The sequence below is a fragment of the Symphalangus syndactylus genome, chromosome 20 (genome assembly GCF_028878055.3).
Source record: "Symphalangus syndactylus isolate Jambi chromosome 20, NHGRI_mSymSyn1-v2.1_pri, whole genome shotgun sequence".
Classification (NCBI taxonomy): Eukaryota; Metazoa; Chordata; class Mammalia; order Primates; family Hylobatidae; genus Symphalangus; species Symphalangus syndactylus.
In genome coordinates this window covers 43,879,793-43,892,665 of record NC_072442.2, presented here as the reverse complement: position 1 = coordinate 43,892,665, position 12,873 = coordinate 43,879,793, and the positions used below count along the sequence as shown (strand labels likewise).

Below are 12,873 nucleotides of genomic sequence, written 5' to 3'. Positions count from 1 at the left end.
GGTGCCCCCTTGCTATTTTATTTTCTTCCTGCGGGCGAGTGTTTCCCTCCCTTCACGCCATCCCGATCTCCGCCGTCGTGTCTTCTCATCCCCATTCTACCGCCCAGCACGGTGTAGTGTGGCAGCCGCTAGCCACGGGTATCTAGGGAGCCCTGGAAATGTCGTCAGTTCTAATGGAGCTGTGCTGTAAGTGTGAAATACACATGAGGTTTTGACGGCAGTGTCAGTAAAATTCTCACAAATTTTTTTTTTTTTTTGAGACGGAGTTTCCGCTCTCGTTTCCCAGCCTGGAGTCCAATGGCGCGATCTAGGCTCTCTGCAACCTCCGCCTCCCGGGTTCAAGCGATTCTCCTGCCTCAGCCTCCCGAGCAGCTGGGACTACAGGTGTGTGCCACCACGCCCGGCTAAGTTTGTGTTCTTCGTACAGACGGGGTTTCTCCATGTTGGTCGGGCTGGTCTCCAACACCCGACCTCTGGTGATCTGCCCAGCTGCCGCCTCCCAAAGTGTTGCGATTACAGGCTTGAGCCACCGCTCACCCAGGCTTTTTTTTTTTTTTTTTTTTTGAGACAAACTCTTGCTCTGTCACCCAGGCTGGAGTGCAGAGGCGCGATCTCGGCTCACGGCAGCCTCTACCTCCCGGGTTCCAGCGATTCTCCTGCCTCAGCTTCTCGGGTAGCTGGGATTACAGGCGTAGGCCACCACGCCCGGCTAATTTTTGTATTTTTAGGGGGGTTTCGCCATGTCGGCCAGGCTGGTCTCGAGCTCCTCACCTCAGGCGATCCGCCCGCCTCGGCCTCCCAAAGCGCCGGGATTACAGGCGTGAGCCACCGCGCCGGCCTCTTTCATTCTGTCTTTATTTTCTGAGATAAGGGTCTCGCTCGGACCCTCAGGTTGGACTGCAGTGGCGTGATCTCGGCTCGCTGAAACTTCCGCCTCCCGGGTTCAAGCGATTCTCCTGTCTCAGCCTCCCGAGTAGCTGGGATTATTGACGCGCAGCACCACGCCCGGCTAATTTTTGTGGTTTTCGTACCTTCTGTCTTCTGCCCTTCAGTACCGCATAGAGCCGCCGAAGACGAGTGAGTCGAACCAACAGCCCCTCTTGCAGCAGTTGCTGATCACGGGGCTGCCCCCGGTACTCATCCTGTGTCTCTCCTCCAAATCCCCGCTCCTCCTCAGCTATCACCTCTGCCGATGCCGGTGGTTTCCCTGGGTACCGGGAACCAAACTCTCATCCCCGAGGGGCCTAAGCCCCCCGTGGCCAGGCCCTTCTCAAGTCACGGTTGCTGCACAGTCACAGTTACAGGTGGCCCTGGGAGTAACACCTGGCACCCAAACAGATCACCAGAGGCCACACATAGTCCACCTGCCCTCCCTGCATAAGATCAGCTCTTCCTCCTCCCGACGATAGATCAGGGTCAATGATCCCTGCCAAGATGGCGACTCCTCCAGCCTGCTGGTCCAACCTTCAAGCAACAGCTGTGGCGGCCACAGCTGTTGCTTGAAGGCTTGAAGTTCAATGGGACCCTCTCCCGCTTTCTACAAACTGGTTCCTTTATTCTTATGTTTCTTTATTTATTTGGGACGGGCTCCGGCTCTGTCACCCAGGCTGGAGTGCAGTGGTGCAATCACTGCTCACTGCAGCATCCGCCTCCCAGCGTCCACCCATCCTCCCGCCTCAGCCTCTGGAATAGCTGGGGTACAGATACGCGCCAGCGCAAACGGGTTTTCGCTAGGTTGCCTGGGCTCTTTCTTTCTTTGTCTTTGTTTGTTTGTCTGTTTTTTGTTTGTTTGTTTGTTTGTTTCGAGACGGGGCTCTGGCTCTGTCGCCGGGGCTGCAGTGCAATGGCGTGATGTCACCTCACTGCGGCCTTCTGGGCTCCAGCGATCCTCCCACTGTGCCCGGCCTGAAGGCAGCCTTTAGAGAAAGAAGCAGGGGGAGTTCTTCGGAGGACAGACAGGATCTCTGGGGTTTGGAAAGGGTGAGAGACTGGGTCAGCGAAAGGGACATTCCGATCTTTTTGCTGGGATGCAACGTATAGATACAGGCACGAGACCCAAAAGAGCCGGCAGAGATTTGTCATCATGGTTGCAAGGCAACTGCCGGTGGCTGATCCCGTAAAGGATACACGTACCTAGAACGGAGCCTAAAGATGCATCAAGCATGAAGGGTGGAGCCACGATGCTTGGACTCGAGTTTCTGCTCCTGTGCCTTCCGTGACAAATGGCTTATACTACCTGCACCTCAGTTTTTTCCTGGGCAAAAAAGGAAGCTTGTTGCCGGTGCGTTGGCACCTGCCTTAAAGTGCCAGCTACTCAGCGGGCTGAAGAGGAAGAAGTTCCTACTAGGAAGACACACGGACACGTATGTTTACTGCAGCACTATTTACAATAGCAAAGACTTGGAACCAACTCGAATGCCCATCAATGATAGGCTGGATAAAGAAAATGTGGCACGTATACACCATGGAATTACTACGCAGCCATCAAAAAGGATGAGTTCATGCCCTCTGCAGGAACATGCTGGAAGGCCTCATTCTCAGCAAACTGACACAGGAAGCGAAAACCAAACACCGCATGTTCTCACTCCTAAGTGGGAGTTCAACAGTGAGTGAGAACACATGGACACAGGGAGGGGAACATCACACAGCGGGCCCTGACGGCGCGTGGGGGGCAAGGGGAGAGAGAGAGCATTAGGACAAATGGCCAACGCATGCGGGGCTTCAAACCTAGATGACTGGTGGATAGCTGCAGCAAAGCACCGTGGCACACGTGTACCTATGTTCCAAACCTGCACGTCCTGCACATGTACCCCATAACTTGGGAGGGGGTGGGGGAAACGAAAAGAGAGAGCGGGGGAAAGTGGGGGGGGAGAGAGAGACAGAAAGAGAGAGAGAGAGAGAGAGAGGAGAAGTTCAATTCCGGGTGGATCCCATTCCTTTAAAAGGTCACCACCACCACCACCACCACCACCACCACCACCACCACCACCACACGACACCCACTCGACTGTCAAGCTGAGATCGAAGGACCTCCAAAGGAGTAGGTCACTCGTGGCCTTCCCAAAGCGCAGTAGTCACAGTGGAAACGGAAGTGTGCCTGCCGCAAAAGCCTACCGTCCTCATGGTACTTCAAGGAGCGCTTAAGCCAAGCCGGCGCGTCAGCGTGTCACGGGCACCGGGCGTGCAAGCCAAAACCACCCCGCAGGTCCACCTCTGTCCCTCTCACGTCTCTTCCTCTCTCTACTTTTAGGAAACAACGTTGTACCCCCCGAGGGGATGCACCGTTCCTGGAGGTACTGCAATACCAGGTCGATGCGTGGAGTGGACGGAGCAAGCTCCTATTCCATCTCCCTGCTCCAAAAATCCACTTAATATATTGTCCTCGGGTAGAGGACGTATACAGCTATTACGCTGATAAGAACAGATACTACACTTGATCTTAGCCAAAAGGCCGAGAAGCGATGCGGGCGCCTCCGCGCCCGCCGTCGCCGTCCCACTCTCATCCACATTCAAGTCGCGGTGAGAGCCCCAGCCTCGCTCCTCGCCCCATTCCGTCTCGTCCACGGCACCATTGACGCCCTCACACACTCGGGCAGATTTCTTATTCTCCGCCTTTGAAAAGGGAAGTCTTACACCCGTGCTTGTTCCGGCGTTCCCGGGCTTTCATTCCGAATTTGCAAGCCCCGCCCCTTCACGGAGGACGTGGCCTCCGCGCTTGACTCCGCCCCCGGGGCCGCCTCTGCCTGGCGGAGCCGCGGCTCCGCTGGGGGCGACTTCCTCGTTTCTATCCAGCCAGCCAAAAGACACAACCGGAAGAGACTGGGGGCGAAGGCGAGAGGGGTCTGTGGAAGAGACCTGTCGGCGGAGAGCGGTCCACGTTTTCCTGGAGAAAGAGGAGGCCCCAGGGCAGGAGCGCGGGCTGCGCTGGGCCTCTGCTTCGCCGCGAGCGGGCGGGGAGACCGGCCCCGTACCCGAGGGGACGAGGGGCCCTATGCCGAGTCAGGGAAGCCGAAGGCCTGGAGGGGCTTCCGGGAGCAGGGGCTGGAGTTCCTCTGCCAGGCAGGAGGCTGGCACCAGACACCCGGCAGAGGGAGGCGGCGCGTGGACGGCGAGGGCCCAGCAAGGATTCTCCCCAGCCCCCGTGCCTGCGTCTCCTGGGGCTCCTGTGCACGGACCGTGTCCTGTGCTGTGTAGGGCAAGCTGCCTCTCTGCTCGGGACGTGGATTCCTTTCACCTCCTCCTGGCCTGGCTACTTCTGACGCAGGTCGTCAGGACTCCGCCTGGGTGTCACCCGTCCAGGAAGCCTCCCTTAGTCTAGGGCCCTCGGCACCCGCCCCCTATGTGACTAGCAGCCCTCCTGTGTATTTCATCGCACCCCCGTTGTTTATATCAGCTATTCCACTCACCACCCTTCTGGGCAATCCTTTATCTCCCGCTCTGAAATCCCATCACTGAGGGCTGGGACCCCTCCTCAGTGCTTCTCCCTGTTTCCCCGCCGCGAGTCTGGCGCCTGGCGTGTGGAAGGCGCTCAGGCGACGTTTGCGGAGCGAGGAAACGACGCAAACGTGATGAGCACGACAGACCGCAACAGAGAAGACGCAGTTAGGAGGCTATCGGCCCGGCGCGGGGGGAAAAGGGGGAAGGTCGGGCTCGGGGTGGCAGGACCCCAGAGGGCAGGGGTGACTGCCGGGGTGCTCTTGGGGCAAGATGGGCGTCAAGGCCCCCAGCAAGGTTGGGACAAAGTTTCTCTCCGAGGCACAGACTGCCGCCTGCGGGGTCAGCATTTCCCTCTCCCTTCCTCCTTCCTAAGGCAGCTTCAGCGGAGGGCCGAGGGCTTTCCGCGCATTGCCTCGAAAATTCATTTCACTCCACCGCCCTGAGTGGTGGGCCTTAATATTAGCCACGGCCAGGGTTAGGGTGAGGCCACTCCTCCAGGGCAGAATTTCAGGGGGTGCCCCACCCCACCCCCGCCCTAAACCATTCAGCAATCAACATAACTTATAGTTCAACGCAATATATCTTACCTTGTGGGCGGCAAGCCACCCGGGTGCCGAGGCAAGAGCCCGAAGGCACAAGCTGTTCCAGTATAATAAAGAAAAATAATTAGAATAAGAAAAGTTCTACTAGAGATAGGATACGGATATGATTACATCTGACTATTCTTAGTCATTAGTTTGTAGCATTACTCTTTGTTCTATTACCATAATAATCTCCGTTCTATTATGCTTACCTAGGGAAAACCGGGCCACACAGAGTTAGGAGCTGAAGGGCCACAGTGAGAGGTGACCAGAAGACAAGAGTGTGAGCCCTCATTCACGCCCAGAGAAGGGCCGCTTGAGGGCTCCTTGGCCTAGCGGTAATGCCAGTTGCCTGCGAAGGCCCTGGTTACTTAGGAGACCTTGGTCTAGCGGTGGCGCCAGTGCCTGGGAAGGCACCCGTTACTTAGCAGACCGGGAAGGGGAATCTCCCTCTCTCCAGGGGAGATAGAGAACACTCTGCTCCACCACCTCTCGAGGGAGGCCTGACATTGGACAGGCCTTCCCGCAGTCATCCGGAGGCCTCAACGTCTCCCTGTGATGCTGTGGGCTTCAGGGGTCACCCTCCTTGGTCGCTTTCATGTTCCGCCTGTACACCTGGCTCCCCCTTTTAAGTTCTTAGAAGAGAGCAGTAGCAGAATTAGTGAAAGTACCAGAGTCTTTGATCTTTCTGATAAGTGCGTGGAAGAAACGCTGACGTCTGCTGTCCTCCCTCTCCACCTCGGCTACCACAAAGGGAAAGGCCCCCTGTCCAGTGGACACGTGACTCGCGTGACCTATCCATCATCTGAGATGACTGACACTCCTTACCCTGCCCCCTTGCCTTGAATACAATGAACAGCAGCGCCTCCAGGCATCCCGGGCCACTACCTGTCTCCGCGCTTTGGTGGCAGTGGTCCCCCGGGCCCAGCTGTCTTTCTTCCTATCTCTTTGTCTTCTCTCTTTATCTCTACGGTCTCTCGTCTCCGTCTCCGCACACACGAAGAGAAAACCCACAGACCCCGTAGAGCTGGAGCCCACATTATCTCAGCTACAAGATAATCAAGACATTCATGTGGACTACTGAGTCTTTCGGTGCCCCCTTGCTATTTTATTTTCTTCCTGCGGGCGAGTGTTTCCCTCCCTTCACGCCATCCCGATCTCCGCCGTCGTGTCTTCTCATCCCCATTCTACCGCCCAGCACGGTGTAGTGTGGCAGCCGCTAGCCACGGGTATCTAGGGAGCCCTGGAAATGTCGTCAGTTCTAATGGAGCTGTGCTGTAAGTGTGAAATACACATGAGGTTTTGACGGCAGTGTCAGTAAAATTCTCACAAATTTTTTTTTTTTTTTTTTTTTTTTTTTTTTTGAGACGGAGTTTCCGCTCTCGTTTCCCAGCCTGGAGTCCAATGGCGCGATCTAGGCTCTCTGCAACCTCCGCCTCCCGGGTTCAAGCGATTCTCCTGCCTCAGCCTCCCGAGCAGCTGGGACTACAGGTGTGTGCCACCACGCCCGGCTAAGTTTGTGTTCTTCGTACAGACGGGGTTTCTCCATGTTGGTCGGGCTGGTCTCCAACACCCGACCTCTGGTGATCTGCCCAGCTGCCGCCTCCCAAAGTGTTGCGATTACAGGCTTGAGCCACCGCTCACCCAGGCTTTTTTTTTTTTTTTTTTTTTGAGACAAACTCTTGCTCTGTCACCCAGGCTGGAGTGCAGAGGCGCGATCTCGGCTCACGGCAGCCTCTACCTCCCGGGTTCCAGCGATTCTCCTGCCTCAGCTTCTCGGGTAGCTGGGATTACAGGCGTAGGCCACCACGCCCGGCTAACTTTTGTATTTTTAGGGGGGTTTCGCCATGTCGGCCAGGCTGGTCTCGAGCTCCTCACCTCAGGCGATCCGCCCGCCTCGGCCTCCCAAAGCGCCGGGATTACAGGCGTGAGCCACCGCGCCGGCCTCTTTCATTCTGTCTTTATTTTCTGAGATAAGGGTCTCGCTCGGACCCTCAGGTTGGACTGCAGTGGCGTGATCTCGGCTCGCTGAAACTTCCGCCTCCCGGGTTCAAGCGATTCTCCTGTCTCAGCCTCCCGAGTAGCTGGGATTATTGACGCGCAGCACCACGCCCGGCTAATTTTTGTGGTTTTCGTACCTTCTGTCTTCTGCCCTTCAGTACCGCATAGAGCCGCCGAAGACGAGTGAGTCGAACCAACAGCCCCTCTTGCAGCAGTTGCTGATCACGGGGCTGCCCCCGGTACTCATCCTGTGTCTCTCCTCCAAATCCCCGCTCCTCCTCAGCTATCACCTCTGCCGATGCCGGTGGTTTCCCTGGGTACCGGGAACCAAACTCTCATCCCCGAGGGGCCTAAGCCCCCCGTGGCCAGGCCCTTCTCAAGTCACGGTTGCTGCACAGTCACAGTTACAGGTGGCCCTGGGAGTAACACCTGGCACCCAAACAGATCACCAGAGGCCACACATAGTCCACCTGCCCTCCCTGCATAAGATCAGCTCTTCCTCCTCCCGACGATAGATCAGGGTCAATGATCCCTGCCAAGATGGCGACTCCTCCAGCCTGCTGGTCCAACCTTCAAGCAACAGCTGTGGCGGCCACAGCTGTTGCTTGAAGGCTTGAAGTTCAATGGGACCCTCTCCCGCTTTCTACAAACTGGTTCCTTTATTCTTATGTTTCTTTATTTATTTGGGACGGGCTCCGGCTCTGTCACCCAGGCTGGAGTGCAGTGGTGCAATCACTGCTCACTGCAGCATCCGCCTCCCAGCGTCCACCCATCCTCCCGCCTCAGCCTCTGGAATAGCTGGGGTACAGATACGCGCCAGCGCAAACGGGTTTTCGCTAGGTTGCCTGGGCTCTTTCTTTCTTTGTCTTTGTTTGTTTGTCTGTTTTTTGTTTGTTTGTTTGTTTGTTTCGAGACGGGGCTCTGGCTCTGTCGCCGGGGCTGCAGTGCAATGGCGTGATGTCACCTCACTGCGGCCTTCTGGGCTCCAGCGATCCTCCCACTGTGCCCGGCCTGAAGGCAGCCTTTAGAGAAAGAAGCAGGGGGAGTTCTTCGGAGGACAGACAGGATCTCTGGGGTTTGGAAAGGGTGAGAGACTGGGTCAGCGAAAGGGACATTCCGATCTTTTTGCTGGGATGCAACGTATAGATACAGGCACGAGACCCAAAAGAGCCGGCAGAGATTTGTCATCATGGTTGCAAGGCAACTGCCGGTGGCTGATCCCGTAAAGGATACACGTACCTAGAACGGAGCCTAAAGATGCATCAAGCATGAAGGGTGGAGCCACGATGCTTGGACTCGAGTTTCTGCTCCTGTGCGTTCCGTGACAAATGGCTTATACTACCTGCACCTCAGTTTTTTCCTGGGCAAAAAAGGAAGCTTGTTGCCGGTGCGTTGGCACCTGCCTTAAAGTGCCAGCTACTCAGCGGGCTGAAGAGGAAGAAGTTCCTACTAGGAAGACACACGGACACGTATGTTTACTGCAGCACTATTTACAATAGCAAAGACTTGGAACCAACTCGAATGCCCATCAATGATAGGCTGGATAAAGAAAATGTGGCACGTATACACCATGGAATTACTACGCAGCCATCAAAAAGGATGAGTTCATGCCCTCTGCAGGAACATGCTGGAAGGCCTCATTCTCAGCAAACTGACACAGGAAGCGAAAACCAAACACCGCATGTTCTCACTCCTAAGTGGGAGTTCAACAGTGAGTGAGAACACATGGACACAGGGAGGGGAACATCACACAGCGGGCCCTGACGGCGCGTGGGGGGCAAGGGGAGAGAGAGAGCATTAGGACAAATGGCCAACGCATGCGGGGCTTCAAACCTAGATGACTGGTGGATAGCTGCAGCAAAGCACCGTGGCACACGTGTACCTATGTTCCAAACCTGCACGTCCTGCACATGTACCCCATAACTTGGGAGGGGGTGGGGGAAACGAAAAGAGAGAGCGGGGGAAAGTGGGGGGGGAGAGAGAGACAGAAAGAGAGAGAGAGAGAGAGAGAGAGGAGAAGTTCAATTCCGGGTGGATCCCATTCCTTTAAAAGGTCACCACCACCACCACCACCACCACCACCACCACCACCACCACCACCACCACACGACACCCACTCGACTGTCAAGCTGAGATCGAAGGACCTCCAAAGGAGTAGGTCACTCGTGGCCTTCCCAAAGCGCAGTAGTCACAGTGGAAACGGAAGTGTGCCTGCCGCAAAAGCCTACCGTCCTCATGGTACTTCAAGGAGCGCTTAAGCCAAGCCGGCGCGTCAGCGTGTCACGGGCACCGGGCGTGCAAGCCAAAACCACCCCGCAGGTCCACCTCTGTCCCTCTCACGTCTCTTCCTCTCTCTACTTTTAGGAAACAACGTTGTACCCCCCGAGGGGATGCACCGTTCCTGGAGGTACTGCAATACCAGGTCGATGCGTGGAGTGGACGGAGCAAGCTCCTATTCCATCTCCCTGCTCCAAAAATCCACTTAATATATTGTCCTCGGGTAGAGGACGTATACAGCTATTACGCTGATAAGAACAGATACTACACTTGATCTTAGCCAAAAGGCCGAGAAGCGATGCGGGCGCCTCCGCGCCCGCCGTCGCCGTCCCACTCTCATCCACATTCAAGTCGCGGTGAGAGCCCCAGCCTCGCTCCTCGCCCCATTCCCTCTGTCTCGTCCACGGCACCATTGACGCCCTCACACACTCGGGCAGATTTCTTATTCTCCGCCTTTGAAAAGGGAAGTCTTACACCCGTGCTTGTTCCGGCGTTCCCGGGCTTTCATTCCGAATTTGCAAGCCCCGCCCCTTCACGGAGGACGTGGCCTCCGCGCTTGACTCCGCCCCCGGGGCCGCCTCTGCCTGGCGGAGCCGCGGCTCCGCTGGGGGCGACTTCCTCGTTTCTATCCAGCCAGCCAAAAGACACAACCGGAAGAGACTGGGGGCGAAGGCGAGAGGGGTCTGTGGAAGAGACCTGTCGGCGGAGAGCGGTCCACGTTTTCCTGGAGAAAGAGGAGGCCCCAGGGCAGGAGCGCGGGCTGCGCTGGGCCTCTGCTTCGCCGCGAGCGGGCGGGGAGACCGGCCCCGTACCCGAGGGGACGAGGGGCCCTATGCCGAGTCAGGGAAGCCGAAGGCCTGGAGGGGCTTCCGGGAGCAGGGGCTGGAGTTCCTCTGCCAGGCAGGAGGCTGGCACCAGACACCCGGCAGAGGGAGGCGGCGCGTGGACGGCGAGGGCCCAGCAAGGATTCTCCCCAGCCCCCGTGCCTGCGTCTCCTGGGGCTCCTGTGCACGGACCGTGTCCTGTGCTGTGTAGGGCAAGCTGCCTCTCTGCTCGGGACGTGGATTCCTTTCACCTCCTCCTGGCCTGGCTACTTCTGACGCAGGTCGTCAGGACTCCGCCTGGGTGTCACCCGTCCAGGAAGCCTCCCTTAGTCTAGGGCCCTCGGCACCCGCCCCCTATGTGACTAGCAGCCCTCCTGTGTATTTCATCGCACCCCCGTTGTTTATATCAGCTATTCCACTCACCACCCTTCTGGGCAATCCTTTATCTCCCGCTCTGAAATCCCATCACTGAGGGCTGGGACCCCTCCTCAGTGCTTCTCCCTGTTTCCCCGCCGCGAGTCTGGCGCCTGGCGTGTGGAAGGCGCTCAGGCGACGTTTGCGGAGCGAGGAAACGACGCAAACGTGATGAGCACGACAGACCGCAACAGAGAAGACGCAGTTAGGAGGCTATCGGCCCGGCGCGGGGGGAAAAGGGGGAAGGTCGGGCTCGGGGTGGCAGGACCCCAGAGGGCAGGGGTGACTGCCGGGGTGCTCTTGGGGCAAGATGGGCGTCAAGGCCCCCAGCAAGGTTGGGACAAAGTTTCTCTCCGAGGCACAGACTGCCGCCTGCGGGGTCAGCATTTCCCTCTCCCTTCCTCCTTCCTAAGGCAGCTTCAGCGGAGGGCCGAGGGCTTTCCGCGCATTGCCTCGAAAATTCATTTCACTCCACCGCCCTGAGTGGTGGGCCTTAATATTAGCCACGGCCAGGGTTAGGGTGAGGCCACTCCTCCAGGGCAGAATTTCAGGGGGTGCCCCACCCCACCCCCGCCCTAAACCATTCAGCAATCAACATAACTTATAGTTCAACGCAATATATCTTACCTTGTGGGCGGCAAGCCACCCGGGTGCCGAGGCAAGAGCCCGAAGGCACAAGCTGTTCCAGTATAATAAAGAAAAATAATTAGAATAAGAAAAGTTCTACTAGAGATAGGATACGGATATGATTACATCTGACTATTCTTAGTCATTAGTTTGTAGCATTACTCTTTGTTCTATTACCATAATAATCTCCGTTCTATTATGCTTACCTAGGGAAAACCGGGCCACACAGAGTTAGGAGCTGAAGGGCCACAGTGAGAGGTGACCAGAAGACAAGAGTGTGAGCCCTCATTCACGCCCAGAGAAGGGCCGCTTGAGGGCTCCTTGGCCTAGCGGTAATGCCAGTTGCCTGCGAAGGCCCTGGTTACTTAGGAGACCTTGGTCTAGCGGTGGCGCCAGTGCCTGGGAAGGCACCCGTTACTTAGCAGACCGGGAAGGGGAATCTCCCTCTCTCCAGGGGAGATAGAGAACACTCTGCTCCACCACCTCTCGAGGGAGGCCTGACATTGGACAGGCCTTCCCGCAGTCATCCGGAGGCCTCAACGTCTCCCTGTGATGCTGTGGGCTTCAGGGGTCACCCTCCTTGGTCGCTTTCATGTTCCGCCTGTACACCTGGCTCCCCCTTTTAAGTTCTTAGAAGAGAGCAGTAGCAGAATTAGTGAAAGTACCAGAGTCTTTGATCTTTCTGATAAGTGCGTGGAAGAAACGCTGACGTCTGCTGTCCTCCCTCTCCACCTCGGCTACCACAAAGGGAAAGGCCCCCTGTCCAGTGGACACGTGACTCGCGTGACCTATCCATCATCTGAGATGACTGACACTCCTTACCCTGCCCCCTTGCCTTGAATACAATGAACAGCAGCGCCTCCAGGCATCCCGGGCCACTACCTGTCTCCGCGCTTTGGTGGCAGTGGTCCCCCGGGCCCAGCTGTCTTTCTTCCTATCTCTTTGTCTTCTCTCTTTATCTCTACGGTCTCTCGTCTCCGTCTCCGCACACACGAAGAGAAAACCCACAGACCCCGTAGAGCTGGAGCCCACATTATCTCAGCTACAAGATAATCAAGACATTCATGTGGACTACTGAGTCTTTCGGTGCCCCCTTGCTATTTTATTTTCTTCCTGCGGGCGAGTGTTTCCCTCCCTTCACGCCATCCCGATCTCCGCCGTCGTGTCTTCTCATCCCCATTCTACCGCCCAGCACGGTGTAGTGTGGCAGCCGCTAGCCACGGGTATCTAGGGAGCCCTGGAAATGTCGTCAGTTCTAATGGAGCTGTGCTGTAAGTGTGAAATACACATGAGGTTTTGACGGCAGTGTCAGTAAAATTCTCACAAATTTTTTTTTTTTTTTTTTTTTTTTTTTTTTTGAGACGGAGTTTCCGCTCTCGTTTCCCAGCCTGGAGTCCAATGGCGCGATCTAGGCTCTCTGCAACCTCCGCCTCCCGGGTTCAAGCGATTCTCCTGCCTCAGCCTCCCGAGCAGCTGGGACTACAGGTGTGTGCCACCACGCCCGGCTAAGTTTGTGTTCTTCGTACAGACGGGGTTTCTCCATGTTGGTCGGGCTGGTCTCCAACACCCGACCTCTGGTGATCTGCCCAGCTGCCGCCTCCCAAAGTGTTGCGATTACAGGCTTGAGCCACCGCTCACCCAGGCTTTTTTTTTTTTTTTTTTTTTGAGACAAACTCTTGCTCTGTCACCCAGGCTGGAGTGCAGAGGCGCGA

General features: G+C 56.6%; 2 non-coding genes across 2 annotated transcripts; both read right to left on the bottom strand.

The window, feature by feature from the left end:
- Positions 1-3,271: 3,271 nt before the first annotated feature.
- LOC134735401 (U2 spliceosomal RNA) lies at positions 3,272-3,463 on the bottom strand. Its single transcript, XR_010118447.1, has one exon. It is a non-coding gene; the product is annotated as a U2 spliceosomal RNA (small nuclear RNA).
- Positions 3,464-9,404: 5,941 nt separating this feature from the next.
- LOC129470852 (U2 spliceosomal RNA) lies at positions 9,405-9,596 on the bottom strand. The gene has a single exon (XR_008653372.2). It is a non-coding gene; the product is annotated as a U2 spliceosomal RNA (small nuclear RNA).
- Between the last annotated feature and the right edge of the window lie 3,277 nt (positions 9,597-12,873).